Raw genomic sequence first — 6,000 nt, 5'->3', positions numbered from 1 at the left:
TTCTTCATTTCCTTTTTTTGGTAAATAAACCTTTATTAACCATTTTGTGTGTGCCTGCAGTTAAATCTCATTATAAGTCCCTTTTAAGTGTGCGGGTGGGAACTATAATCAGGCCATTTCATTTCACATTGGGGTTGCCCTGTAACACCTTAACATTTATTAAATACTAGAGGCAAATTAAAAAACACTAAACCTACTGTGGAATCTATATACATATCTATTTTAGAGGGTTTGACACAATATTTTGGTAATGCAAAGGACTTGGGTGGAAAGATAAGGTTTAGTGAGAACCATATCTCCCGGGGATGTGCTTTACTGCCTCTAGTGGAGAGGGAAAATACCCCATATATTTTGATTGGACTGCAAAATTTTTTTAATTAGATGATTTTCTCCAAGCACATTAGATTTGCTAGTTAGCTTTTAAGTAAAAGAGAAACTGGTCACTACTAAGAAAAAAGCCATTCTACACACACTTAAAACTAAACCACCTTATGGCAATATTTAGAATTTAACTGAAATGTCATTAGTATTTTCACTTCTTAGTCAAATCAACAGGACAGGTCCCTGATATACAAAACATGTCACTTCATCTTGAGCTAAACCAAACAAAAACAAAACATTTCATGGATGATTTCTCCTTAAATGACTATTTTAAGACCAGGTCTAATTTCTAACAACAGTCATCCAACAAAGAAGAAAAGAACCCTGCGATTTTGAAAACATCCTTACTATTAATGTGTATAAGAAAAAACAATGTGTCTTATTAAAGCTTCTTCAGCTGGCACTTTTCATGAATTGACGGACATCTGTTCTGCCTGGGCAATGTGCTGCTCAAAACACATTTATTCTCTCAGCATTCTTCAGGAGCTCTGCACTCGCTGGATGCCAAAGATAATATCTAGATCAGCAATTTCGCATAAATCATTGGAACATGGAACATGAAACAAGAAGAAATCAGGAATTCAATAATAAATATGTCAAGGTGCACAAACAAGAGAATTGAAACCAGATGAAAAGGAGACTTTCAGTACAGAAGGTCAAGAAATGCATTTCCCGGTTCCCTTAAAGCCTTGGAATAATCACTCTGATTGTGTTTTCCATGCAGCCATCAGCTCACTGCCCTGACTTAGGTTTAGAATATTTATGTGGTGGATTTAAGGCTTTAACATACAACTGAAAAATTAGTGCAGTTTATTTTAGTTTGCTCCAGGCCCCAGGCCATTATGCAATGAAGAGAATAATGTTTATTGTACTTTGAGGAGTGCTGTGTCCACTGCCTTGACATAAATATAGCTCAATTTATACAATAGATTTTTTTTTACTTGAAGTTAAACATGTGATAATAAAGTAATGTGACTAACTTTGTCTTTAAACAAGATGTCAGAATTTTTCAGGAGCCTCTTAAGGAAGACATACTTATTTTAACCATGTTGACATTACTAAATATGTTAGAGGATTATCATCCCTTTGAGTCTTGAAAAATTGCAGACCATTTAAAAAAACAGACTTGGTAGTGTCAACTCACCATCATTGGTAAGTGAGTTTGAACTTCAGCAAAAATAGTCATTTGGTGACAAGTATATTTAATGATGTAGCTGGAATAATTTATTTAAAACAGGTAAACTAATTAATAAAACTGGTTTAGAGAGTATTTCCAAAAAAGTGACAAAGTATGAAGAGTGTCTCCTTACAAGATAGGGAGCTGCATATTGGGATTTTTTTTCTTTTACTTTATCTTGTCTCATACCAATCAGCATCAACTTACTTTTTTGATTTTGAATATTTAATTAAATTTTATATACACGAAGACAGTTCACTCTTTTTTTTTTTTTTTTTTTTTTGTGGGACCCTCGCCGGCAGCGGGGGAACGAACCAGCACTGCAGAGGCTACCAGCAGCCTCGCAGCCCAGCGCTCAACCGCTGCGCCACCAGGGAAGGCCCAGAGAGTTCACTTTTTAAAGATTTATTTATTTATGCGTATAAGAACTGGGGTACAGGCCAGAGGCATGGGGGATGAGAGGATTCACCAGAGACAGAGTGGGGAACAGAACAGGCAGATCTACTGAAATACACTGCTGAGGGGAGCAGCAGGCGAGTCAGGAGAGGTCTCCTGTGCCATGTCGGTAGCTCCCTGGCCGGGGATTGAACTCGTGCTGCAGTGGCGGTGGACAGCCTCATAGGTTGCATCTTAATCCCTAGCACCACCAGGGAGGCCCAAAGAGAGTTCTTATTTATTTATTTATTTATTTATTTTTAAAGATTTATTTATTTATACAAGAACTGGGGTACAGCCAGAGGCGCGGGAGGGTGAGAGAATTCACCAGAGACAGAGCAGGGAGCAGAATAGGCAGACTGATGAAAGCACTGCTGAGAGGAGCAGCAGGCGAGGTAAGAGAGGTCTGCTGCACCATGTGGGTTTCTCCCTGTCTGGCCAGGAATCGAAGTACTGCTGCAGAGGCTGCAGATGGCTTCCTAGCGGCGCTCAACCTGCTGCGCCACTGGGGAGGCCCGAGAGTTCACTTTTAAAGGGCATTAAGCAATCATTATAGACTAAATAAATTATTATGTGAACAAATGGTATAATTAAATAAAAATTACCTTGCAAATTCAGGTTTTACACTCATGCGTATAAACACTTGTATTTTGTTTTTTAAGAATCAGATGCTTTTATGGCATATTTTGTGATTAAAGTATCCTTACAATATGGAATGAATACATTTTGGTTCCTTTCAGATTTTCTTCGATTTATTTGCTACTCTTCATTTTAGTGTGCCATATCAGTCTTATTGGAACTAACCCCTTGCAGCAAAGGCCAACTGATCTGGGACCCACCTTCAGGAGCCGACCTCTGAGCCGCTTTCAGAGTGAAACTTCTTTCCGCAGACAGATGCATTTCCGCGTGATCATCACTCAAAATCAGTTTTGTCTTGCCTCCTAGGTTTGGATACTTACGCAGATATTATCCCTTGAGGTTCAGTGTGTAGGGAGTCAGATTACCAGGGTTCAGTCCAAGCCTTCCAAGTGCCCGCTTTGCCACCTTATCCAGATTTGCTTCGCTGCTCTGTGACTTATATCTTGCAGGCAAATTATCTCCGTCCGTAACTTATAGAGTTTTGGTAAAAGTTAATGAGTTAACATATTTAAAATGCTGCAAAGAACATCTGGTGGAGAGTCTCTATAAACAATTGCTATTGCCATTACATTAAATAAATATGTAATGTACCTTTTCACTGTTATAATTTAGAAATTTATGGAGCACATTTTCTCATACCTGTAAACATGTTTATAGCTGATAGTATTTCTGTTTACAGATGCACCATAATTTATTATATTAATTTCCAATGTTTGGTATTTAGATGGCTTCAATTTTTTTGTTTTAAGAGAGTGTGATAAATTTGTTCATCTTTGTTTTATTAAAATAATAGGATTGTTTTAACAACCCATTAGCAGGGCCTCACCTGGTGGCACAGGTGGTTGAACGCAGCGCTGTGAAGCTGTCCGTAGCCTCTGCAGCGCCGGTTCCATCCCTGCCAGCTGGCAGGAATCCCACAGCAGACCTCTCCTGTCTTGCCCACAGCTCCCCTCAGCATGTATTTTGTCAGTCTGCCTGTTCTGCTCCCCACTTTGTCTCTGGTGAATCCTCTCACCTTCCTGCACATCTGGCCTGTACCCCAGTTCTTGTATAAATGAATCTTTAAAAAAAAAAACCCATTAGATGTATTTTTAACTCTTGAATTTTTTTTTAAATTGGTCACTAGAAATTTCTCAATTTCCATACACATCTAAACAGACTTGATTCCTACAGTTTACTATGCACATGTTAGTCTGATATGGCACAATTCTTCTACCACTTTAATATCTTAGCCATTTTCTGCACATTCACCTGACTCACAGAGAAGCTGCTTTTGCTAGTTCAGTCATCCAGATCAATGAGATGTATTTGCCACAAGTTCTCCTAATGTTAAACTCTTTCACATTGACTTTGTATTTAATCTTGGTTCCATTTCCTGTTCTTCCCTTTCCTGTCTCCCTACCTCCTGGTGCACATCTGTCTCACCAGAGACATACAAACCTCCAGTCTCGGAAATTGTCTTCAAACTTGCTGTCACCCGAGTTCTTACAAACTTCGGGTCACTGCAGCACAAAAATGCGAACTTCTTCATTTAAGCCAGATGAAATGTAAGAAGAATGGACAAGAAGGCTTACAATGAAAAGAGAAAAATAAAGGAAAAGACAAGCACAGACAAAAGCAGATGGAAGGAACCTCTAGGACGTTCTTTATGTATTGAATAAAAACATATTCAAGAGACACCTAAGTGGAACACTGTGTCAAGCATTCCTATTTGTGTTAGAAAATAGGGCTAAGAATATGTGTGCATTGTTTGTTTACCCGTAATATACCTATGACAGAACACTAAAGACCAGTAGCTCTGATTATTCCTTGAAAAGAAAACTGGGGAGAGCATGTAGGTATGAATAAATTCTTTCCAATCTCTATCCTTTTGTACTGTCTGAATTTTGAACCATATGAATATGTTTTCTATTCAAAAGTCGATACGTAAATTATATTAAAACTTAAACTTACCTCTCCTAAGTGAATATCTTGTATTACTCCTTACCTTACATAATGGTGCTTTTCTTTATGGAACCCATTTCTTGCCTTTATCCTAAATTGCCCTATTACCATATGTAATAAAGGACCCCTGAGGCTGACGGCCTTCTGCAGAGAAAACTGTTAATTGTAAATTTCATATGTAAACTGTAAATTTCAAATGTCATATTCAGCCTATGGGCTGTAATGACAAATCTGTTATATAAAATAATTGCAGGTTATCTTCATTTTCATTTTACGTCCGGTAAAACGAGGGGTTTCGGGCTGGGGACAGCAGTTATTTCCAGGTTTCATAGAATCAGTGGCAGGACTGGAGAAAAATGCTGAGCTTTCTTTTCTTGTTTCTTATTATTTCAAAGAGGGAGCTTATTATGTTTGAACTGCCACAGCTATATATTCTAAAAACATTTTAGCTTTTTTTTAAAGGTATTTTAATAATACAACACACCTTAAAATGATTCCCTTGGACCAGTGGTCTTAACAGCAAGGCAAGCAAACATTTTATGAAAACAACATTTCTAAGCCCAGCCTCCTGTCTTTTATCTTTACTATTTTTCTCTGAGTCTGGCATGAAACAGACACACACTAATCTCTGCAGGGGGTTAAATAGAGAACCATCCAAACATCACAAAGCACCATCCAGCATTTTGATGACTTCCATTTCCCAACTCTGGACTACAATGGCTGGCTCGTGGTGCCGAGATCATGGTATCCTGCCCCAGACAGCTCTTTGCAGTGTGCCAGAAACAGCAGTTCTTTTCAGCCCCCAGCACAAGACACACACGTCTCAGAGCAAGCCTCTATCCTTTTTATAGAGGACTGGGCATAAATAGCTTGTTCTATATCTGGCTAAAAATCCATGTCTGTTCAATTTCAGAGCAGGGTCTTAGCGCCCACTTTGTGTTCAGCCAGTTTTTACCAAGTACTTGAACTCACTTGTTTAATTGACTAGGCACTTACTTCTGCATATTATCAGACACAGGGATGGGGGAGGACAGGAGGATCCTCATATCTGCTTTTGAGGAAGATCAAAATAAAGGTGGGGGGCTAAGGAATTATTTCCTGGGATTTCAGATCTCAGAGAAAGAAATCCTCTCTGGAACTTGAAATCCATTGACCACAAAATAGCCTTTAAATACAGAGAGGTTTTACAGTAGCTTGTTGATTTTGATTTGACACTGGGGTGGGGGGAGAAGGGAGTAGGATCAAAACAAGGGGGGTGGGAATTGTATGGGGACTAAAACCAAGATGAAAATGCATACATTGTGCAAAAATGAAAAATGATGTAAAAAATATATAAAATAAAAAAAATTATACAAGACAAAAAAAATAAATAAATTCAGAGAGGTTTTACATAGGAAAAAAAATACCACACAGAGGTACATGAA

The sequence above is a fragment of the Talpa europaea genome (genome assembly GCF_964194135.1).
Source record: "Talpa europaea genome assembly, chromosome: 4".
In the NCBI taxonomy this organism is placed as follows: Eukaryota; Metazoa; Chordata; class Mammalia; order Eulipotyphla; family Talpidae; genus Talpa; species Talpa europaea.
Note: the sequence above shows the minus strand (reverse complement) of the source record.